This window comes from Colias croceus, chromosome Z, assembly GCF_905220415.1.
Source record: "Colias croceus chromosome Z, ilColCroc2.1".
Classification (NCBI taxonomy): Eukaryota; Metazoa; Arthropoda; class Insecta; order Lepidoptera; family Pieridae; genus Colias; species Colias croceus.
In genome coordinates, this window is record NC_059568.1 from 1709245 (window position 1) to 1736395 (window position 27151).

The following is a 27151-nucleotide window of genomic DNA, read 5'->3' on the forward strand; positions in this document are numbered from 1 at the left end:
AGTCAATATCAACACACTAAACGTCTATGTCGTAAGTGCACATCTACACTAATATTATAAAGAGGAAAACTCCTTTTCAACTAACCCGACTGTAATGAAACAATAGCAACTAAGCCTAAATATAAATCAAATTAACAAAGAAACGAAACAACCTCCCCCAAGCCGACCGGTCATCGTGGGAGAAAATGACCACGACCCTCTAAAGACAAAAACACTTACATCGGATATATATTATGTATATAGCTACTTTTAATGCTCGATCACTACGAACGACGGAGAAACGCCTTGAACTCGAATTAGCCCTAGCAAACATTAAGTGGGATATAATAGGAATAAGTGAAATGAGAAGATATGGAGAAGGAATTAATGATTACGGAAACTATATCCTATATTATAAAGGTGAGACACAAGGTCAGTATGGTGTGGGATTTTTGGTCAAAAAGAATCTTGCTAACCGAATTGATGAAATAAAGGGAATTTCTGAAAGAATAACAATATGTACTTAACATAATGTTACCTTTAATCCCTCAGCCGCCGGAATCACAGACACAATAGAAAATCTATTGTGTCGTGGTATCATTGGGCCGCTCGGTGGTCAATGGGTTATACTTATAAAGAAGAAAAATGGTCAATCATCCAGGCTTATTCACCACCTGAATCAAATAAAAAGAAGGACGTTGCAAACAAAAATTATGACTAACGCTTCACAGGCCTATAACATAACAGTAAATACAGAGAAGATAGAATATGTAAAAGATTATGTATACCTAGGTCAGCTTATAACGGTAAAAGATACTATGCACAATGAAATAGAAAGAAGGATAACAAAACATGGAGAAGATATTGGTCTCTTAGCGAAATAATGAAAAATAAATATATGCCAATCAAAGAGAAAAGGAAAGTATACAATACTTGCATTCTACCATGTTTAACATATGGTTGTCAAACATGGGCGCTGACTCTTGGCGCTGACAGACAAACTTATGAATAAGGTGATGGTATGTCAGAACGGAAAAGAAAGAAGTGTAATAGGTGTCAAAAGAAAAGATAAAATAAAACTAGAAGAAATAAAAAGAATAACTAAATTTAAAGACGTAAAAAAAGCATGTAAGATTTTAAAATGGCGTTGGACGGGGCATATGCTAAGGGAAACAAATGGGAAATGGACAAAAACAATAATAGAGTGGTATCCCAGGAATGGGAAAAGAAGTAAAGGACGTCAGATGAAACGTTGGGAAGACGATCTGAAAAAAGTGGCCGGCTCAGAGTGGATGCGAACAGCGAAAGATAGAGAGAGATGGAAGTATTTAGAGGAGGCCTTTGTCGAAAGACAAACTGTTAATTATTGAAACCCATTGATAGGAAAAAAGTAATTTGTTTAAGAAAATTGTAAATATTTATTGTAAAAGAAACTACAGTTGTAACTATTGTAAAATATTTTAACAGTAATAAAGGCTTATTTTATTTTATTTTTTTAATAATTATCGTAATATGTAATGTAAAAGGCATCCACCTAAATAAAAAAGGGACCAACTTACGGAGCCTAGTCGTTAAAAAGACGCAATTAATGCGAAACAATGAGTTATAGATGATGAATCTTGTATCCTATTGCGAATGTCAATACCACACGAATGAAGAAGTATGATAAATGTGAATATTTCCAATTCCTTATGTCATTGTAAATGAAATAACATACAGTTGGCATTAAATGGATGGAACTAGCCGTGGAACACTTAATGAAAAAGCTAGAAAACACGAGATCGAGGTATAAACAAATATACAGAAAATAAGATTATAAGATGAAGATTACATACACAAAAAGAGTTGAAAAAGAAAAAAGATTGTCTCCTTGCTTAATAGATTGAAACCACCCGAAATATTAGTATTTAGGTATAAGGTCGTGTATTACAAATCACTCTAGAATCACCACTCTTGTTCTACGCATAGTAATGTATTATCTGTGCATTAAAAACAATCAGGAAGGGAAGATACGATTCCAAATACAGTTACAAAAAGTCAATATCAACACACTAAACGTTATAGTCTGTCGTTTTCACGATCCGACTCCGTACAAATCTATAATTGCTTACAAGTGCACATCTACACTAATCTACACTAATATTTTAAAGAGGAAAACTTTGTTTGTTTGTTTGATTTTAATGAATACGCTCATAAACTACTGGGCCGATTTTAAAAATTCTTTCACCATTCGAAAGCTACATTATCCACGAGTAATATAGGATAGGTTTTATCCCGGAAATTCCACGGGAACAGGAACTATGCGAGTTTTTCTTTGAAACTGCGGGCGGAGCCGCCGGCAGAAAGCTAGTTTATAATATAGGAGTGGCAACGTCGCGCGCAATTGCTGCTGTGATGCGACGCGCAACGTCGCTTGAGAGCGGCCGCGGTGCTCCGAAAATGGCTACTTTTCCAATTCCATAGTAAATCTTTTGTTTCACGCGCAGGACTGTGGCGAAATTTCTCTTTCACTCTTATTGGATTTCGCATTTAAGCAATGTACTGAATCTTGTTTCATTGGAGCGCAATCGAGAGCGCTCCGTAAGCTCCGTTTCGCGCGTTACTTATGAAATGAACAAGAGTGTATACGTAATGATGTATTTTATTTATTGTAATGTGTAAAGGTACTTATTTTATTGATATTAGTATTGGAGTTTTTTACGAAAGATTTTAAATAATGAGCAGGTATAACTTTATTATAATTATTTATGGGAGTTTACTGCACCAGCGCTCCTTAGGACGAGCCGCCTCTGCCTACAATACCAATAACCTTGTCATTGACCTTCAGTGTACAATACAGACCTACGACCACACTACGAGTTGCCACACAATAATAATGAGTAATAAAATTGTTTACAGAAAAAAACACACAGATTTGTAAGGTCAATAGTTTTATTTTATTGTTTTTTTTTTTTAAAGATTGGAAATGAAATTACTCAATTATTGCAGTTAGAACTTTGATTTATGAGAATTGTATGATAACGAGCACGAACGCGCACGACATGTAGCGCGTCAATGTTTAATCATCGCCTTTCGTTTGCTTATCAAAAGTCACGCACACTACTGTAGAAGTGTCAAATTTTGCCGGTATTTTCCTGTTGTTTTTCGCAGTAAATATTGTAAGTTATTGATTAAAAAAGTCGAACGCGGACACATTTCATTGTAGAGAAGTGATAAAATGATTAGTTTTAAAGAAATAGTGTCTGTGTTAAAAGTGTTTAGAGGTGATCAAAAATGTATGGAGGGACGGGCGGAACATTCACCTTGATTCAGATTATACATCTATATTTTGTCAGAGAAGTCCTTAGAACTGTTGGTATTACAATTTGTGCGTAATATTATAATATTTTACATTTATACGAAAATTTCACCATAAAGGAAGGATGTATAACTGAGAACTTGTACTTCCGCCTTCGACCGGGTCGCTCGTCTGCCGTGCGCCGGCGCTTGCGCACGGCAGAAGAGCCCTTGGAAACACGTGTATCGCAAATCGAATAATTGGCGTAAATTCATCGAGTGCTGCAGCATCTCTAAGGTACGTGGTGCATTGCTTTGCTGCTCACTATTACTGAACATCGATATTTTGTGTTAACGTAATTTTCCCTAATGTAGTAGAAGCCACCCGCTATTTCGGCTTGGTGCGATTCTACATTATTTCTGGTGCCGAAACCCAGGAATTTGCGTATCAATTATCATATTTAAAGCTTATGGTATTACAGGTCACACGTAATTCATAATCGAAAATCAAATCCGTTCGTATTAGGTTCTTTGTGTAACAAAGTAGAAAATTGTTATTAAAGATCTATTTAAACAAACACTTATTTTATCGGTGCTTAAATTCAATCGGCTTAAAACAATTTCATATTCTAAAACTTAATACATATTCAGAAGTACCTACAAGTCAAAGTGTTTAATTATTGTAGAGCCAATTTAATAGGCAACATTTGACGTCTATCAATTTTATCTTCGAAGAGAGGTAACCTGCTTAAAACTTAAATTGATCATCTGTTCAAAACTTGACATTGGCAGAATCCGTCTTCTCTGGGATCGGGAGTTGCCATTTATAAAAAGAAGAAGAAGAACCTGCTTAAAAACATCGATTAAAGTGAATTAATCGGTACGGATTTGAAACATTTGTCAATCGAATTTACTAATTTATGATGATTTTTATTCACAAGTAATCAATGCATTCGATTCTAGATGTCAGATTTCGATTTTTAGAGCAACATCTCTGGTATTTAAAAAGAAAAAAGGTTTAATGACACAAAATTGTAGCGACGTCAGTTCTTCAAGTCAGAAATTGTTCATTATGTTTAGAATGGTTTATCAGTAAAATGAATTCTTAAAATTACTTCTATCGGTCATTATTACTAATATGTAATCGTAATTGAAAAAAGTTAAGCAAATGTGCAGATCTAACAAAACGAAATATCATGTTATTCTATGTCGTCGTTACTAGGTTACGTTTTTGAATTTAGTTGAACTGTCAAATGTTGCCTATTAAAATGGCTCTGCTATAGTTAAGCAATCACATATTGTATACGTACAAATAAATTTTGAAACCGTATCCACCTTCTAAGGAACCGGAGAGAAAGAGTACATTCCCGCTTTACAGGAGAACGGAGAGTAGAGAGATATCGCTACGTCTTGTTAGAGTCCAGGGAGGCGGAGGATTCCCTCCGCAGCACGAGTTTCAGTTTGTCGTCCTCCTCCAGGTCCTCTTCTAGTGACTCGCTCCTCGTGAGCGTGAGACCGAGTGCGCGCGCCTTCCACGCTTCTAGCCTCATGACCTGGAATTGTGCACATTGTAAACGATTAGTGCGTTGTTTTGTACGCTACAACGTATACGTACGTACGTAGACGTATGCGTGCGTACTGCGTATGTAAGGAATCGTATATGTATGTACGTTCCTACGTGATAAGTATGTATACGTTGTTATAGGTGCACACAGAAATGAGCGCATAAGACTAGCTCATATTACGTTGTTGGAAAACATATTATAACGCCGTCTTGGCTTTACCTAGCTTATATTATAAAAACTAGGCAACACACAACACATTTAAATGTTTATGATTTAAAAATGGATTACTCAGATATAAGACAATCACAATTATTTTTCTTAATGAAATGCAACACTATCTTTTATTACATGCTCGAAGTTATTTGAGTAACACGAAAAGGTCTCAACCGTAATAAATTGAGAGCTAGATTTTTAAGAATGTGTTTTGTAGCGAAAAAATTTCGCTTGCGCGATTAGGAGCGAGCTGTCGCTACAGTAATTATATTTCAATTTTATCTTTTTATACCTGGTAGAACTGGCCGACGAATAAAAAAAATCGTATTAGAATAAATTAAACAATAAATTACGGAACAAAAAAAGGATTGTACCTAACTGAATTAGGTACATGTTTGTTTCTGGGCGCACCGTTTTCGACGACGCGACGCGCGACGTACAAACGGAGTAGAGTATAACATATAACATATATATATAATATTTAGGTACCTACTTTGCTAAAACAAACTAATAAAATTGTGAGTCTGTCTGAAAACTCGGAAAAGCATATTTTGCCAATGTTTGCAAGTTTGTGATTTCTTTGATAGTTAACTGATTTATAATAATTGTAATTGTAATAATTATATATATATATATATATATATATATATATATATATATATATATATATATATATATATATAGATATCTCCATGGGCACTATGTTGATCAAACGTGCCATATAGTTAGTAATTATTTGATCCGTTTTCACTTGTTGATCCGGTTGGTATTTGTGGATCCATTGCCAAACCACCGTTCGTATGTGGATCCGAACGGAGCCACAAGTGTCACCATCAGTAATAATAATAATTACGTGCTTTTTATACAAATCCACCTTTTTGGCGTTTTAGCTCTTGTTGATCCGATTCAAATGAGCCAATCAGAGCCCACCGAGCTCAGCCATTGGTCGCTTGCGGCCTTAGCCATTTGAAGGTTTAAAGACATTTATTCCCGTTATAGAAACGTATGTTGCCGTTCGCCTTCCATAATTTGTTCAGATCTTCGGGAGGGCAAGATAGCTAGCTCGTCTATTAGGATAGTGGCGATTTGATGTTGAGATTTATGATATTTGTATTTATGTTTTTATGTAGCGCTTTGCGGATGAACATACACGTATTATAAAAGTATAATTGTTTTAAATTCATTATTTTAGTGTCGTCGTAGATTTTATTTGTAGAAGTTAAAAAAGGATAGTTAAAGATAGTTTTAATGATTTTATTTTGTAAAATTTGGGGTGGCGCTAATTTATTTTTGTAAGCACTCCCCGATACTTCTATTAAATACATTAGGTGCGGCTTTACTAACGTGTTGTAGATGGTGTGGCGTAATTTATGAGGAATGCAAGAAGTAATATTATGCAGAGATCTAGGAAGTGCTGATAATTTATTTTTTAGGTGGTCGATGTGATAATTCCATTTCAGAGAGCTGTCGATTCGCAAACCTAGGCATTTCTCGTGGGTTTTATGTTCTAATACAACACCGTTAATTTTAAGTGGAGCGTGTGGTGGAATAATTTTGTTATGAGCTTAGAATTTAGATATATTTATTTTTAGTAGATTGCTTTTATTTATTTAATTTATTTAAATTATTTTGTGCTTGCGCTATCATGTCATGTATAGAGGGACCAAAATAAAACAGATAGGTGTCATCCGCATAAAGTGTTAGGTGACCATTTAGCTTTAAATCTTGTAAATTATTAATATAAATTAAAAAAAGCAATGGGCCTAGAATCGAACCTTGTGGTATGCCACATGTAATTGGTAAGGGAATGCTATCATGGTTATCTATTTTAACTATTCGTGATCGATTTTTTAAATATGATTTCAGCATATCTAGTGCTTTACCATTAATGTTAATGGATGCTAATTTCTTTATTAAAAGTTCGTGAGAAACGGTATCAAAGGCCTTTTGTAGGTCAATAAACACTCCCAAAACTATATTGTTTGCGTCAATGTTCTGTTTTATTTTAATAGTTAGGTCCATAGTCGCTGACAGCGTGTTACTTTTTGGCTTAAATCCGTATTGACGCACTGAAATAAAATTAAATGAGTCTAAATATTTTTCTAATCTCGTGTGTAAAATCTTCTCCAATATTTTTGAAAATACTGGCAAAACCGAAATTGGCCTATAGTTACCAGGTTCAAATTTTGAGCCACTCTTATAGATAGGAGTTACCTTCGCTATTTTTAACGAGTCCGGAAAACGTCTTTGACTCATGGCTTGGTTAAAACAGTCGCTTAAGGTATGATTTAATTTTTAACCGACTTCAAAAAAAAGGAGGAGGTTATCAATTCGGCCGGTATGTTTTTTTTTATGTATGTACACCGATTACTCCGAGGTTTCTGAACCGATTTAAGTGATTCTTTTTTGTTCGATGCGGGATGGTGTCGAATTGGTCCCATAAAAATTTTATTCGGATAGGCCCAGTAGTTTTTATTTTATGAGCATTTTTGTCTGTATTTGTAAATGTTGCAAGTGCAAGTTTGAAGTCGGTTGTTTTTAACGCAGTTATCTACTTGTTCTTTGATGCATTTAATTGCTTTTGTAGTAATACCATCAAGACCTGTACTACAGTTTGAATTAAGGTTATTTATTATTATATTTTTTTTTTTACTGGCTTCGGTAGGTCTGAACTTATTAGTGAGGTAATTTTTTTAAATTTCGTAGTTGTCTTTAGATTTCCTCTCCTTTGAGTTATAAGATGTCGATTCTGGGAAACCAGTAAAAATTACATTTTTTTCCTTCGTTGTCGTTCGTTTGTTCCTTGATTAAGTTTTAAATTATATGAAGTTGATTTTTAGACGTAAAACCCGATGGATTGGCTGACTGATTTATTGATTAAAGATTTAATTCCAGTGATTTTATTTTACTCTCACCCTAGTTTATCTGGGATTCTAATTGAGAAATAGTACTCTTCAATATGTTTTGTTCAGTAATTATCATACATGCTGATGACTTAATTTCATTGATTTGATTCGTATTTTGGCGAATTAAATTCAAGGATTGTTCGTTGGACGATTTACTTTCGGTAATTTGTGTTTTTACCTCAGAAATGTTTTCATGAATTTTGTTTACTATTTGTTCATTTGAGCATACATATTTTTCAAGTAATGTACTAATACGGCTCAACTCCGACCGAATATCCTTCATATCATCACTAAATCTGCAATCTTGTTCTAGCGGTTGTTTCCGTTTTCCGTAAGTAATTTGAGTATCAGTTGGCGTAGAACTCGTAGAAAACGAACTTAGCTTTGATAGATCGGGATGCGATCCACCGGCAGTACCCACTGCACCACTGCTGGTTAAACGTGTTGGCAATGGATAATTTGTGCAGGAATATGAGTCGTCATTTGTTTGACCTAAATCTAACATTTTAATTTTTTTATCAGATTGATATCAGAATCAGGGCATAGGCGAACGCTACACGTCAATAAATATTATGATAATTATCTTGATATTTACTGATGATACAAGAGGTAGGTTGTTATTTGAAGGATGCATACTACTTGAGAATTATCACCGTCACTGTATGACGAAAGGTTCGTCCAAATATCTATCTTTTTAGGGTTCCGAATTTTAGTTTCGCAACGTTTTCTATAAGTTTCAATTGAATTACGGTCGACTTCTTCAACTTCCATAAAACTCAGGAGATTTTTTGTTAGCCCTAATTTCATATCCCCATGTCAATGTCATGCAAGTGCATATAAATGGAACAGATCAACATACGACTTATGATTTGGTATATAAAACGGAGTCAAGAAGTGTTTGAGCATTTCAAAATTTGAACCGTTACGGAGTCGAGTTCGTCTAGTCTAGGCGGATTTAGCAATGTATGGAACATTAACTAACTATAATATGTTTGTGTACGGAGCCAACAAATACTGCAGTGTTTACGAAAAATTAATCTACGTTACTTAATATACAGTTTCGTTTTGTCGGATCAAATAAAGCTGTAATTTTTATAATATAAATGGATCTGATCAACATACGACTTTGGATTTGGTATATAAAACGGAGCCAACAAGTGTTTATGGGTTTCTGAATTTCGGCCGTTACGGAGTCGATTCAGTTCGAGATCTTAGCAATAAAAATGTTGAGTATATCAATTTCTCCACGAATATCTATATTTATATATATATATATATATATATATATATAAATACCAACTTGGGCACTAAGTTGATCCAGCCCGACTGCCGTGCATTCCTGACTCCACCTTTTCCCCGATATTACTCGACTCCGGTTGCATAGATCTTGCCCGGAGTGGCAACGGCGCAAAGTTTTGGGCGATGTTGCCAATCGTATTCATGGAGAAATTGATATACTCAACATTTTTATTGCTAAGATCTCGAACTGAATCGACTCCGTAACGGCCGAAATTCAGAAACCCATAAACACTTGTTGGCTCCGTTTTATATACCAAATCCAAAGCCGTATGTTGATCATTATCATTTATATTATCATAATTACAGCTTTATTTGATCCGACAAAACGAAACTGTATATTAAGTAACGTAGATTAATTTTTCGTAAACTCTACAGTATTTGTTGGCTCCGTACACAAACATATTATAGTTAGTTAATGTTCCATACATTGCTAAATCCGCCTAGACTAGACGAACTCGACTTCGTAACGGTTCAAATTTTGAAATGCTCAAATACTTCTTGACTCCGTTTTATATACCAAATCATAGGTCGTATGTTGATCTGTTCCATTTATATGCACTTGCATGACATTGACATGGGGATATGAAATTAGGGCTACCAAAAAATCTCCTGAGTTTTATGGAAGTTGAAGAAGTCGACCGTAATTCAATTGAAACTTATAGAAAACGTTGTGAAACTAAAAATACGGAACCCTAAAAAGATAGATTTGGACGAACCTTTCGTCATACAGTGACGGTGATAATTCTCAAGTAGTATGCAGCCTACAAATAACAACCTACCTCTTGAATCAGGGCAACTCTTTGGCGAACGCTACACGTAAGATCCATATTGTGATCCGTCAATATTTACTATCGGATTACGATATTTATTGACGTGTAGGGTAGTGTATTGACGGATCACAATACAGGGTTAGTTTTCAATGACCAGCCAAAACTTAAAATTAAGATCTAGATATTAAACCAAAGGTGCATTTGAAACATTATTGTCGAATAAAATTAAATAAAAATAATAGCATTCATTTGAAAATGTCTTAAAAATTTTCTAAATCGTAAACACCCCCAGAATCAATGCACTTGTGTGCGTGCGCGCATTGCCAAATTTATGTGTGTGCTAACTTCTACCTATCTAGGTTGTTGAACTGAATTGTTGCTTTTGTAATGTCCACACGTTCGCTTTTTAGTGGTGGACAGGAATGAAATCTAATTTAAAAAAAAAAGTTTTTTTTTTCATTCGTTCTAAAATGTTATCGATTCTGAACCATTTCTGAAAATTTGGCCGGTCATTGAGAACTAACCCTGTATATCGCTGGATTTCTGGAACTCCTTGTGATGTGATCCCAGGACCTACATCGCAATATTTATCTTGCCGTCATCACGTCTGGCTCATACAAAGAACGTTTCAGTACTGACGCGATACGTATTGATGGTGTAGGGTGTGCTGTGATCCCTCCCAAGATACATCAGTAAATATCAAGATAATTATCATAATATTTATTGACGTGTAGCGTTCGCCTTTGCCCTGATTCTGATATCAATCTGATAAAATAATTAAAATGTTAGATTTAGGTCAAAAACAAATGACGACTCATATTCTTGCACAAATTATCCATTGCGGAGTAAATATGAGTGTACGCAGATCGCCAACACGTTTAACTAGCAGTGGTGCAGTGGGTACTGCCGGTGGATCGCATCCCGATCTATCGAAGCTAAGTTCGTTTTCTACGAGTTCTACGCCAACTGATACTTAAATTACTTACAGAAAACGGAAACAACCGCTAGAACAAGATTGCAGATGTAATGATGATATGAAGGATATTCGGTCGGAGTTGAGCCGTATTAGTACATTATTTGAAAAATATGTATGCTCAAATGAACAAATAGTAAACAAAATTCATTCAATTAAACATTCATTTCAACATTTCATTCAATTAAACAAAATCATTTCGGCGGTATGGCGACCATTTAGAATCGTCTGAAAAGTATGGCGATGCATGGCGATTTTCGTAAATGGCTGCACGACGATGGTTACCTGTGCAAAAGTTAGCCTGGTACCAATAAAATAATAAATAAAATAAAATTTATTAGTAACTTCAAATATAACATTACAATATTGCTCTGCCTTCTGAACTAGGTAATTCATATATCTCAGAAGGCAGTGCCTTCCCTTGCAAATTCCATGTTACAATATATTTGGCAAGTTAACAAAATAAATTTTAGTGACTAATGATAAAGGATACAAAGTAAATGATTAAGAAAATAAAAGTATACGATTTGAATTGCACAATACAATGGTTGAATTGTTTTTTTTTAAATCAACGCATTCGCGTCGGTATGGCGGGCTTTATGTCACACCGGAAAAGTATGGCATGACACTACCGTCTACATCTTTTTTATGGGCTATCGGTAAATTCTAAAATTTTTGTGTTACAAATCGTTTGACTTTCGCTATTTTTCCGACGAGTTTGACTAACGCCCACGCGACTAAGTCGCCGGTACCAGCGTTCACACCATCATTTTTCTTTCTGTCATTGCGTACTAAGACCCCTGTAGAACCGCCATCCTGTTACAAATGACTCGAAATTTTGTGTCAATGACTCCCGATCTACTAGGTTTGCGAATCGACAGCTCTCTAAAATGGAATCATCACATCGACCACCTAAAAAATAAATTATCAGCACTTCTTAGATCTCTGCGTAATATTACTTCTTGCATTCCTCATAAATTACGCCACACCATCTACAACACGTTAGTAAAGCCGCACCTAATGTATTTAATAGAAGTATGGGGGAGTGCTTACAAAAATAAATTAGCGCCACTCCAAATTTTACAAAATAAAATCATTAAAACTATCTTTTACTATCCTCTTTTAACTAAAAAAATCTACGACGACACTAAAATAATGAATTTAAAACAATTATACTTTTATAATACGTGTATGTTCATCCGCAAAGCGCTACATAAAAACATAAATACAAATATTATATTCTCAACATCAAATCGCCACTATCCTAATAGACGAGCTAGCTATCTTGCCCTCCCGAAGATCCGAACAAATTATGGAAGGCGAACGGCAACATACGTTTCTATAACGGGAATAAATGTCTTTAAACCTTCAAATGGCTAAGGCCGCAAGCGACCAATGGCTGAGCTCGGTGGGCTCTGATTGGCTCATTTGAATCGGATCAACAAGAGCTAAAACGCAAAAAAGGTGGATTTGTATAAAAAGCACGTAATTATTATTATTACTGATGGTTACACTTGTGGCTCCGTTCGGATCCACATACGGACGGTGGTGTGGCAATGGATCCACAAATACCAACCGGATCAACAAGTGAAAACGGATCAAATAATTACTAACTATATGGCACGTTTGATCAACATAGTGCCCGTGGAGATATATATATATATATATATATATATATATATCATTTGCAATGTGGTGAAAGTTCATAAAAATCAATTTTATGTTTTGAATCCCGCCGAAAATATAATTGCGTTATTAGAATAATTAATTACTATACCCACGATCAATTATTACAATATAGTCTCAAATGCATACTAGAGAAATATTGCAATTTGATTCAATTAAAATGCATAGCATACAAAAATAAATTCACAACACAAGAAATTCATCAAAATAACACGGTAGAAGGTCACCTTGCTCTCGAGGTCGCTGAGCCTGTGCTGAAACTCGCGCTGGCGCGTCTCGTGGCACGTGCACCACGAGCTAGAAGGAATGGAATGCTCTAGAACACGGTAGAAGGTCACCTTGCTCTCGAGGTCGCTGAGCCTGTGCTGAAACTCGCGCTGGCGCGTCTCGTGGCACGTGCACCACGAGCTAGAAGGAATGGAATGCTCTAGAACACGGTAGAAGGTCACCTTGCTCTCGAGGTCGCTGAGCCTGTGCTGAAACTCGCGCTGGCGCGTCTCGTGGCACGTGCACCACGAGCTAGAAGGAATGGAATGCTCTAGAACACGGTAGAAGGTCACCTTGCTCTCGAGGTCGCTGAGCCTGTGCTGAAACTCGCGCTGGCGCGTCTCGTGGCACGTGCACCACGAGCTAGAAGGAATGGAATGCTCTAGAACACGGTAGAAGGTCACCTTGCTCTCGAGGTCGCTGAGCCTGTGCTGAAACTCGCGCTGGCGCGTCTCGTGGCACGTGCACCACGAGCTAGAAGGAATGGAATGCTCTAGAACACGGTAGAAGGTCACCTTGCTCTCGAGGTCGCTGAGCCTGTGCTGAAACTCGCGCTGGCGCGTCTCGTGGCACGTGCACCACGAGCTAGAAGGAATGGAATGCTCTAGAACACGGTAGAAGGTCACCTTGCTCTCGAGGTCGCTGAGCCTGTGCTGAAACTCGCGCTGGCGCGTCTCGTGGCACGTGCACCACGAGCTAGAAGGAATGGAATGCTCTAGAACACGGTAGAAGGTCACCTTGCTCTCGAGGTCGCTGAGCCTGTGCTGAAACTCGCGCTGGCGCGTCTGCAGCGCGCGCTCCTCGTCCTGCCGCCGCAGCTGGTTTGTCGAAACTTGCACCTGGGTGCGAAGATCCATTTCCTTTGCAAACGGAATTACTGCCCGATGAATAAAATGAAAGATACGAAAACGACAGAAAATGTTTTGAACATATAGGTTATATTTTGGAAATACAAATACGTTCTGTATGAAATGTACATTCTGAGCTTTCTATGAGACCACTTTCACATTTAAGCCGCTATAGCATTGACAGCTGCGTGAGAACGACGATGTCAAAATTTCATAGTATAAACAAAAGCGCGGCAATCGCGCGCTGCCACCGCAGCCACCGCGTGCGCACGAGACAGTATTGTAATGCACGTAAATATAATAGTACTGCAAAATGAGCGAGTGGGATACCAATGTATTTATTTCAGAAATTCACATACATCCTGCTTTCTGGGACTCAAGGATCAACGTGAGACAATTATAACCCTGAATAACAAAAAAATACCGGCCGAATTGAGAACCTCCTCCTTTTATTATTCGAAATAAAGAATAAACAATTCGCATGAATTCTTTATTTCGAAAAATCTAATGAGTACTCATGTTGTGAAAAAGTAGGAGCAACAATGGAAATTTTGAAATTAAATGTGTCAATGAAGTTTGAAGGGATATGTTTCTGGCGCGGTACCTACTTAGGAAATGCATACATACACATACTACATTCAAGCTATAAAGGTGGCTTGCCTTCAGCCTAAGCTCCTTCAGTTCAGAGAGCGCCTCCGCCTCCCGGATCCTGGTGGTCATCAGCTCCTCCTCCAGCTTCTGCGTCTCATTGGTCCTGCCTTCCCAGGCTCGGAGCAGCTTCTTGGGCGTCGCCATTATATCGGATACCATGTTCGACTGCACCGGCGTAGAGGGTGCTTCTTGACGATGCTCCTATTAAACATAATATTCATACATTCTTCAATTGACACTTAATATTTTTTAAGGATGCATTACTCTTATCGATGGATACATTACACTTATTTTTATTCATATACTAGCATTCCGCCTGCGGCTTCACCCGCGTTTTCAAAGAAAAACCCGCATAGTTCCCGTTCCCGTGGGATTTCCTGGATAAAACCTAGCCTATATTACTCGTGGATAACGTAGCTTTCGAATGGTAAAAGAATTTTTAAAATCGGTCCAGTAGTTTATGAGCCTATTCATTACAATCTAACAAACAAACAAAGTTTTCCTCTTTTTAATATTAGTGTAGATTTACAGTACTCCAAAATTAATAATGCGCATGCAGATCTTCGCTAATTGTTGTATTTCCAGAAACACCCGAATCATTGAATCGTAAGAGCCCTAAGCAATGATATTCCATTTTGCACCTTGTCCGAAAGGAATAGGAGTCAATTCACAGTCATAAACAATCAAAAACAATTCGGGCGGTAGGCGGTGGTAACCTGTCAATCAAAAATCTGTCAGTCGTCTTTATATAGGTGACTGCATTTTTTATTTATGTCAGATGTCATTCATTTAAAATGATGCATATTAGTCCATTGAAAAGTTACATTTGGGGTCGCATTTTTTAGCGGACGCAATTTTATTTTTTTGATGTGTAGGTGCTTCTATGTGGGTGTTATGTTACCAGATATTGAAAATTTTCCCAAATTTTTCCCCGACTACGGAAGAAAGAGGGTTATGTTTTTCGAGTGTATCTATGTATAATATTTCTTGTCATTATATGCAGACGACACGTGTCTCTTTTACTTTGATAAATCCTTACATAACATTATATCATTCGCTCAAAAAGATTTAGACTTACTTTCTACATGGCTTAAATTCAATCTACTCACAATCAATATTAAAAAAACTTCATTCATGATATTTGCAGCAAAAAATAAACCTCTTCCAAATTCTACCCCAATTATTACCATAGATAACGAAATCATACAGCATTCCAACTGTGAAAAATACCTTGGACTCTGGCTAGACGATAAACTCATATGGACAGAACATATAAATCATATCAAAAATAAACTTACATCATTACTAAAATCACTCCATCGAGTAACACATTGTATTCCGAAAAAAGAACGTTTAATGATTTATAACTCCTTAGTTAAGACACATCTAGACTACTTAATTGAGATATGGGGATCAGCTTCCAGAACAAATTTAGAAACACTACAAAGAACTCAGAACAAAATTATAAAAACGCTTTTTAATTATCCGTACTTAACTCCCACAAAAACACTGTATTCATCAACAAAATTACTTAAACTCTCACAAATCTACGCATATTCCACATGCATCCTTATAAAAAAAATAACAACAAACGCAACAAAATCAAACTTACAGCTACATAAAAAATCAACAAAGTATAACCTGAGAAGCCAAAATAATTTACAACCTATCTCAACTCGAACTAACTACGGGAAAAAAACCATACTCTTTGAAGGAGCACAAATGTTTAATAAATTGCCAAACAAGTTAAAAAATTGTGAAAGTCTCAATGTATTTAAAAAATTACTTAAAAATCACATTTACTGTAATTTATAATAGTAAAGTAGAATTTATGCTTATTTTGTATAAATATTACATGATATTAACTAAAACTAGAGAAATAAGTTAGGTAATTTAACTTAAGATAGCATGTAACTCATTTTAAGTGAACAAACTGTTCTTATGAGTAATAAAGTCTTTAAACCTAAACCTAATATTTCTTTGGCACGCCCTGCAGTATAAACCGCTGAACCGATTTTGATTTATGAGGTGACATTGCAATCATCTGAATTATTATGGTAGTGGTGTTAGTGACGTTGGCTACATAAATTAGCTGTCAGGGTTTAATTTTAATTTTAATATAAATATTTGTTTATGAATTTTTTTTTAATATTGTAAAAATTTTTTTGTTACATATACGATAAATTTTTAATTAAATAAATTACATAAAAAAATGTTTCAAAATTACAATGATTACCTATATTATTTTTTATTTTCAAAATATGTATATGAATGCGGATAGCGGTAGTTTTTAGTCTGGAATACGGAACATTTTATTTTTAGAAAGAAAGAAGGAAAAACCATTTATTCCAATACGAACAAACACACAACAATAGCATTGTAAATTATGAATAATAGGTAATAGAAAACATAAATTTATGTATGGTTGCTTGCGCCACTCAGGATACCTGAGGCATAATACCTTAAAACTGATTTTCAGTGACATCTTACGACACCACATTGTCAGCTGCTTTACTGGATAATAAATAAGTAGATATAATTCCTGAATAATAATAATTTTGTCATATCCATCACGGAGTTCAAATGAATTAAATCGCGGGCGAAAACGACTCTGACGTTTATCAGCTATATAAAAGTAACAAAAAAAAAGTATTATGCTTATTAAAATTATCTTATAATGATCATGCACTACCTCGAAATTCTTTTAACCATTTTACCGTTTTACCCATAAAAATGGCAAATTCATTTTCAAAATACTGGCAACATACGTTGAAGTTTTGTATTCCTTCGTATATGTAAAATTATTATTTGTATACAAAATTAAATAAGCCAAATAATCTACAGAGAACCTGTAAAACGATATTTTATCTTTTTGTTTGTTTTCGGGAACAAATTTTACAGCGTTTTAATATCACAAGCAAGAAGCTTATATCTAATACACTGGAGATTTCGGTATGAACATTTGACGTGTAACAAGAAAATTGTTGTGTTTTATCACTTTCACACCTAACTTGGTATTGCCACTGTTAATACGAAGTTTTCCCAAGGCTACTATGTATGCCGTAATATTCTGTGCAAAAGGTTAGTTTTGTACACGAGTTTGTTGATAAATTGCCAACAACGTCATTCAGAAGCATTGTTGGATGAGACAATTATTATTTATGCTAAATAAAATAAGTATCTGGACCAATTATTAAAAAGCGATACTCCCTGATTATGGGTAGTTACCATAATAAAATTGTAGCAACTCTCACTTTGACAATATGGCATAAGTGTCAAAAAAATTGCGTCGCTTCGAATATTTAAGTTAATATTGTTGCGTATTTAATAAATATTTTCCGAATATAAATAATGTATTGCATTGTGAAAAATTGCAGAAGTGTTTGGACACCAAATTCTGGCATAGAATTTCACAGGCAAGTGTATATTTACGTTATTTACAATATTCCTCAATACTCCTGCATTTACCTGTTTAGAATCATTTCAATGGCAAAAATTGTAAAATTTTGCATCATTTTAGAAAGCAGTCATAATAAATTTGTTATTTTCCTAATACTTTATCATTTTTCAACAAGCTTTCAATAAACAAAATTAACAAGTAAGGTAACCATGATGACGAGTTTTTATGGATAGTGAAGAGAATATAATATTGTAATAACAATATTATGATGAAATTTAGAACACCATTTTCAAGATTTTTACTAGTAATGAAACAACACTCGACATCGGTATTGCACTCACATGTAGTTATAAGATTTTTCGTTTTTACATTGAAATTTATACTTTTTTAACTTACCTCATATTTTTTGTTTTAGGTATTTCAGCTTTCCAAAAAGTAAAATAAAAAGAAATATATGTGCCCATCAAGGGTAAAATTACTGAGGATTACGACCCAGAAAAAAATACCTTTTGAAAAATAAACTTTGTAAAGTTAGCTGAAATTTGTGCAAGGCGTTTATTATAAACAGTTTTTCTTTGATGATTTTGGCTTGAAATTGACCCGTCGAAGCAACGCGTTTAAAAAGAAGATCTGAGTAGCTTACAATTTGGTAAACAGCATCTGATGCAAAACACAACTTTCCTCTATTTACAAAGGATGTTAATGCTATATATCGGTTCATATCCAGGCTTTGTAGCCAAGAGTTATTTAAAACTATCATTCTATACCAATTAAAATTGTATGCACCATGAGATGTATAGACCATGATTTTTATTTTTTTCTTTTTCGAAAAATCCTGAATATACAAACCAGTGTGGTCACCCACAGAAAGAGACAAAAAACAACACTGACGTCATTCAAGGTTATATTTTCTTGTGACAAGTCAATGGTCATAGTGCAATCTCCAGTGTATTAGATATAAGCTTCTTGATCACAAGACATCATTTTTTTACTAAAATAACCCCAAACCCCTTTTGACGTATTGCATGACACTAGAATCGCTATAGCACTGGTGCAGCGACGTATTTGCTTTTGATTTCGTATTTTCTTTGACAAGGGCGACGGGCGGTTGTCGTGCTCCATCTGTATTTTATTTTGTAATCTAAGGGGGGGTCAGTGTGAAGCTATCACCAAGTTTGTGGGGTCGCCACCCTTGTCCCACGGCCGCCATCTTGAAAATAGCGGTTTAAATGGTTTTTACGGTATATCTCATAAACTATTTATCTGATAAAAAAAAATTGTAAGCATTATTTCTTGCAAATTAAATTCTCTACAACTTTGGTCCCGTAACTTTTTGTCGAAGAACTATAAATAAAAAAGTTATGAGCGAAAATGTTCAGAAATTAGAGCTATTTATATTTTTCAATAAAACTTTTTTTTTTATCATTTTACAAGAAATGATATCAGACCATTTTTACCCGACTACGGCAAAGCAAAAGGAGGGTTATGATTTTGACAGGCTATGTATGTATGTATGTTCATCTGTTCCCTCGTAACGTCTAAACTACTTATCAGAATTTGACAAATGACATATCATTAGAAGCGTCTTAATTGTCCGCTGGTTATAGGCTATATGGGGTTTCACAAAATCTAATGTGGCGTCCTCTATCGGACAAAACATACAGAGTAAAAAAAATAAAGTTAAGATAAATATCCCGTGTTTGGTATCATTTGAAAGCGCTTTCCTTGTACATTTTGAATATATATATATTACTAGCATTTGCTCGTGACTTTACCTGTATTCATGGGCTGATTGCATATAATTCACATCTTTTGTTCATAGCTTCTTTATTAGTTCATCAGTTTAACTTTTGTTAATATTATGCCCCCAAATACACTTTAACACCAAAATAGTACAAATAATATAAAGTGAAAAAACTAAAACCCAACTACGACAATAACCGGCGCTGAAAAAGTATAAAACAAGATTTCAGAATACTGAACTGAACAAAGTTGCTAATGTAGTTGCAAGTAAATGGACACAGTAGACTCTACCAAGATGCCTTCGTTGTAAATTGACAATAATGTCATACAATACTATTCTGAAGTATGCAATATTCCACTATGTAAAGATAAATTTTCATGTTTGGAAAGGCGTAGTCACACGTTGTTGAAGTGCTACGTATATATATAGGTATATTATGTAACGTGTGACTAACGTGCGCCGGTTATTGTCGTAGTTGGGTTTTAGTTTTTTCACTTTATATTATTGTAGATTGTTTTTCGAGGAACAACTTATAGCTACAACATTTTTTCATTAAGTAAATGGCTAAGGTTTTACAGCGCTCCGAAGTGAGTACTATTTTTCAGTACTCTTAACTATACAGTATATATATATTATGTGTGTACTAATCATAATTTGTCATCAGTAATTGTTTTTTTGTTTTGTTATTATAATATTTTTAATAATTAATTTTGCAATATTATTAACAATTAATTATTGACTCTTTTCCCGACCACCGAGGAGGAAGAGTCTGGAAGCGCGTTTTTTTTTTATGTCGAAAAGCAGGGCTGAAATGTTCTGCAGTGTTCTTCCATTGTTCTGGAGTCTGGGAAAAGAGCCAATAGCCAATATATTATGTATACTGTATAGTTAGAACTGAAAAATAGTACTCACTTTAGAGCGCTGTAAAACCTTAGCTATTGACGTAATGGAAAAATGTTGTACATAAAGTTGTTCCTCGAAAAACAATCTACAAAAATGGTCTGATACCATTTCTTCGTAAAATGATAAAAACAGTTTTATTGAAAAATATAAATAGCTCTACTTTCTGAACATTTTCGCTTATAACTTTTTTATTTATAGTTCTACGACAAAAAGTTACTGGACTAAAGTTGTAGAGAATTTAATTTGCAACAAATAATGCTTACAGTTTTTTTTTATCAGATAAATAGTTTCAGAGATATATCGTAAAAACCATTTCAACCGCTATTTTCAAGATGGCGGCCGCGGGACAAGGGTGGCGACCCCACAAACTTGGCGATAGCTTTACACTGACCCCCCCTACACATCAAAAAAATAAAATTGCGTCCTCTAAAAAACGCAAAGTTAGGCCTAAAAAATGTAACATTTCAATGGACTATATATAGATAGCATGCGCTAATTGCCGCTCCCCCGCACCCTGCATGTTGTCTGAAACGTATCTTCGTAAAAAAATAAGACATTAGATGTCTATTAGGTTATGACGTCGTTGTTAAGGATCAATCTAAGCTTGTTCCAGTTAATGATAGCAAGGGGCGAACAAACTGTCTATTTACGAAGTATTTTAATGTTTAACGTTGCAATTATTTTTGTTTAACTATAAATCAGTATCCGTTTTTCGGATTGACATTTTTCAACGAATTTTTTAATTTGTGGAATAGCGTAGTTAAATCACCAAGTTTAGTTTCCAAGTATTGAAAAGTTTTTTAAATAAAATATAAAATGATATTTAGACTAAAAAGATAATTAACTTACTTGCAAATGTCTTTGCCAACACTCAGACAACTCGGCTACGCGTTGGCCTAAATCCTTTAAGGAAAGGTTTGCTTCGGCTTCTCGTAGTTTGACAGCTATTAATTCATCCTGTTTACAACCAAATACATTAAATTTAACGTAACATCAAAGTGGATTTAAATATTGTATAATTACTACGAGCGTTTTACACCTTTTTATTATATTAAAAAACATAATCATGTAAAACGCTGATTCCCCATAACTTTCAAGAGAACATTGAATACAACTAATACGAAAACTGAGAAATGATTTAATCCACTTAGGTACATATTCCAATACTACTATAATTCTCCCATAAAAGACTAAAATTAATTATCATGAATAAATCCTTGGAAAGTAATTCAGAAGTTTGGTCAATTCGATAACAATAATTTTCAGCTACAAACACTGGTTATTTTGAATGCAACATTCGAATTATTGCAAGTGAGCCACATTGTTGTTGCCAGATTGCTTTCTGAGCATTTTGTTGTCACTTTCCAACTCGGCTATTTTAGCAGCGAACTCGCGCTGCTTAAGCAGGCGATTCTCTTGATGGAGACACATCAGTGTCTCCGTCAAGAGAATCAGGACAACAATATCGTTACGACCCGTTGCCGTCAACACGGTTATGTAGCAAGGGCGTGCGGCTAACTTCATGCGCCGTGTTGTTAGTGGTGTAGTGCACGCATGTTTTTCACGACCGGCAGTCTCCACACCAGTCAGCGTATCGCGCAAATGCGTGATCTATTATACTGTACTAGTAAAGTAAATAAGAAATAATCACATTTTTGTACGTATAGGTAAACCAGAATCTGATGGCAATTAGGGAAATCAAAATTTTGAGTGTGCAACCCTAGGGAAAATGGACTGAACGATCTTGATACTGCTTATTTTTTATTTTGTCCTCAATATCATTAGTCGTACATTACATAAGTGGACAATACTGTACATACGTAAATATTATGTAGGTACATACTTACATGTATACCTAATATACAATTATACATATAACTTTTATACAAGTAATACTAGTTCAGGATACATCCCCCATTTTTGCAAGTGACTACTATCAAGCTGATTTTCCGTTTGTAGCTTTATTTTGATGAGACACCGAACAATTTCGTGTACGAAACTCTCGATTGTGGTTTTTGAAATTTTGTTGAACGTGGAATAATATTATATTATATAATATAAATAACACAATAATGATAATGCGATAAAGCAATTATCGGTTACTATCTCGTTATTATGATTTGTATGATAAGCTGTATAAATGTGAAATATAGACTGAAGCATCTGGACATTTGGATTTGAGACAAAAAAAAAAAAAGATTGATAGAATGAACTAAAAGTACATATTTTATTATTCAGGATAATAAGATAAATTCATGGTTGTTTTGATGATAAAAAAAGCTGCTATAGTAGAGCCATTTTAATAGGCAACATTTGACAGTTCAACATAATTCAACAACGTAACCTAGTAACGACGACATAGGATAACATGATATTTCGTTTTGTTAGAACTGCACATTTGCTTAATTTTTTTCAATTACGATTACATATTTATAATAATAATGACCGATACAAGTTATTTTAAGATTTCATTTTACTGATAAACCATCCTAAACATAATAAACAATTTCTGAATTGAAGAACTGACGTCGCTACAATTTTGTGTCAATAAACCTTTTTTCTTTTTAAATACTAGAGAAGTTACTCTAAAAATCGAAATCTGACATCTAGAATCGAATGCATTGATTACTTGTGAATAAAAATCATCATAAATTAATAAATTCGATTGACAAATGTTTCAAATTCGTATCGATTAATACACTTTAATCGATGTTTTTAAGCAGGTTACCTCTCTTCGAAGATAAAATTGATAGACGTCAAATGTTGCCTATTAAATTGGCTCGACTATAGATTGTCGAGAAGTGTAATTTGACACCTGACAATTTTTAAGTTGTTTCTTTATTCTGTTTATAGAAAAAAATTGCTGTTTGATTAGACTTTTGTTTTTATAATATTATAAAGAAGTTAAATTTTCAAGAAGTGTATCAATACTACCCTTGCTATCAATACATTGCTCTTTTATTAAGTTATAGTATCCTTATTTGTACTTTTTTTGAGGTAGACAAAAAATAAATTTAGATTTTTGTTGTTTTTCACCTTCAAAATATTCTCCATATCCATAGACAGCATGTCATCTTTGCCCAGGGTGAGCATGGCTAGGGCCACCTTAAACACAATCTCTATCCCTTCAGACAGGAACACGTTCACAGCTGCTGGCGTACATTGATGTGCTGAAATTCTGTGGAATGATAACCAATTAAAAAGGAGATTCTCAATTTGACTGGGGAGATATTTGGAAAGGAATAGAAGCAGGATCTCAATTTGACGGGATGTGGTGAAATTCTGTGGAAACATTTACAAATCGACTTCAAAAAAGGCAGGATGTTCTCAATTAGAACATATTTCTTTCGATACCCACAGCGCCTGAGAAAAGAGCCGTAGGTTATGATTACAGTAATGGCACAGAATACATAATAGTAGCTAAACGCTACAGAACGGACACTCTCCGCCTCCCGCCAAAATTAAACACTTACCTCACCCCGCACGATCAGACATGTTATGGTACCCATTTCCCCGCAAGGACGATACCAACGACGTCTTAGACGAAACGCAACGAAGATTGACAACATTAATCAAATTGACATAAAGTAATTTTATTATTTTGGATTTGTGATTATCGTTTTTCGTAGAAAATGGTTAAATATTGTGCTGTTTACGGATGTATTTCATCAGAAAAACGCGAATTTTTTTTTACGCTAGTCACAAATGTGCCAACCATAAAGCGTTAACACACACATTTGCAGTCTCTACAGTGTGACTGTCAAAACAATCATTTTGTATGGAGTGTCCGGGGTGTGGTAATGGCTTAGTTCCGAAGCTAAATAACAATCATTTTTCATATAATGTTTAGTATTATGGAAGTGACATATATTCGACTTACAAAACGGACAAATTTTTATCTCTTTTAAAAAAGCAGTTCAAAACGTATATCCCATACCTGTGACTGGAAGTGCATATACAGATCCGGCAAAAGTTCCTGTACCAAGTTCTCCAGTTGGAACATTGCACAGCCCCAGCTCCGCCATGCTTGGCTTGAACATATCTCGCATTCTGTGCTGCTGCATTATCTTAACAAGTACTGCAAACGCTTCTTCTTCTGGCATCTGTAAACAATATATTTTGTTGCAAGTCTTGAATTTGATTTTATTACAAGTTAAAGATTTTAATTAATTTTTATATTATTTCTTTCCTTTGCTGTGCACAATAAAGCATTCATTCATTCAGTCATTTAACGAGAACTATGTGTCTCTTCTTCTGGCATTTGTATACATATATTTATTCTTGTTATATGTGTCTTTAGTTTGATTTAGGAAAAGACCTTAGAAGTTAAAGATCTCTATAAATAGAGCACCAAGTGTCTCCTCTTCCGGAATCTGTATACAACATTGCCTTGAGTTTGATTTTACGGAAGATCTTACGATATTTATGCTTGATCACATCGTATATTGTTTCACAATCGACAGCTATTGAGCTATATTTTATACAAGAAAAAAAGTAAAGCGCGAGCTATACGTTTACAAGCACAGATAACAAAAATAGATTTAATCTGTAAATGACGCGCGAGCTTCGTTTCACACACCAACACTTGTAATGTGTCTTGAGTTGGTCTTGAGTTTGATTTGACAACATAACATAAAAGTTAAAGATTTTAACGCACTCTGTGTCTGTCCATGACTACGCTTGTTGTGTAGTATTTGAAACATCCACAAAAATGAAACAGTACCACAGAATATATACTTAATAGTAGCTAACGCTAACAGTACATAAACATCGTCAAATACCCATTCATTTGCAATCTTTATTTTTATTTAATTATTGTTGCTGTTTATTGGCATCATAAGTAAGCGACTATTTAAGATATATATTATATGACCCATAATTCCGACTTTTATCTTAATGTCTCATTTTCTTTATAAAAATAATTTCCTTTATGTTTTAATTTATTGCTGTCTATATAACACATTAAAAGATGATTTACCTGCATCAACAGCAGGCCAACAATGAACCCGGACCCTTGGCAGTACCCAACTTCCCTGTCGTGCAGCTTACTTACTTACTTACGTTGAAGAGAGACTCCTGTCCCAAGCCATCTTTCTCTTTGAAGAAATCATGCTCCGGATACGTGCATGCTATGTCTCGACGTATCATCGCACGCTGATTTGACCTTCTCGCACGCTGATTTGGCCTGTTGAATTAAATTATATTGACTTTAAAAAAAAACATGCTTTAATAAGATAAACTCATTAAATTATTGTATCGTCATTCGTCACCAATTCTCGATAGGTGTACCTATAAAGTTTGAATTAAATATGTCCTTTGCAAGTGGATCAGTAGATTCAATTAACTCTTAAAGGAGTCGGTTACAAACAAACATACAGCTAATATAAACGTGTTAAAAATAGTAAAAAAGACAAATTTAAGAGGGTTGTGTTTTGCTATTTACTTATATTATCTATTCAATCATTATAACCCACAAGATCAAAGCAAGACCTTCGGAATATCAGATCAAGATAATTACCTTAATATACGAAGCATACAACTTCTTCTCTGGCGAGGAGTCCACTCCCGCCAGCAGCTGCCACACGATGCCTCTAAAATGATGTGGCACTCCCTGCCTCACGAGATCACACACGAACTGGTTGCGTTTCCTCCACTCTGTCTCCCAGTTGGTGACCAGCCGGCCCCAGAGGCCCCAGAGATCCTCCTCTCCATTGCTCCCAACTCTGGCCTCTTCATGGCTTGAACTCGTCGCTTTAATGGTCGTAAAATATAGGTATAGTTTATGTAATTTATGTCGATAAAAACTGATTGAAGTAATCGCAATTTTCAGAAGAGAAAATATAATAATTATATTAGAAGAAAATCAACTTTCAAACACTTAAGAACAATAAAAATATATTAATTTTTTATGTACATATAAATTTAGAGAGCAGGGCAATATCAGTCCATGACACAAGCAAGAGCAAAAACATGACAACATGACGTGTATGTTCCCATCTGCATCCGTATGGATTTAGAATAGTACCTAGAAAACTTATTTGATGGGAACCAAGCTGTGGGAACTAAGGCATTTCAATTAAAACAACTTCATACCTAAGACATTATTAATAACATTAGATATATAAAATTCAAGCACACTAAATAGTATTAAACCCGTAGTTATTGTCACTCATGCATCATCAATACATCAACAATCACATTTCTTATATCTTTATAAATGGATGAATCAGGATTCGCTTTCATAATAAGACTAATCAATTCAAATAATATCCAGAATAAAAATACTAAAATAGATAAATTTTTAATATACATTATATTAAACTTCACTCAACAGTCAAACAACAAACAACAAATCACTCATCACTGGCACAATATAATTAATAATATGACATTTACAATTGCTAGCTACAGCTAAAAACTAAAACTTATCGTTCGAATTACCTCTATTGTTCATAGCAACAAGTGCATTTGAATTGAAACGTTTCGTAATTCGTTGATTGATTTTGAGTTTGATTGATTTTGAGTAGTCGAATGCTTTAAACTTTATAGATTTATTGATACTAGAAAAATGTGTATCTCGTAATAAGGCTTCGCATTTAGAACGCATAAAACCCCTTAATTGATCATAAGACGGCAAGAATATTTTTCCTCAAAATCGCGGCGTAAATTCC

At 34.8% G+C, this 27151-nt stretch overlaps 1 pseudogene; it reads right to left on the reverse strand.

The window, feature by feature from the left end:
- Window positions 1–4428: 4428 nt before the first annotated feature.
- Window positions 4429–26934, reverse strand: LOC123705372 (annotated as a pseudogene).
- Between the last annotated feature and the right edge of the window lie 217 nt (window positions 26935–27151).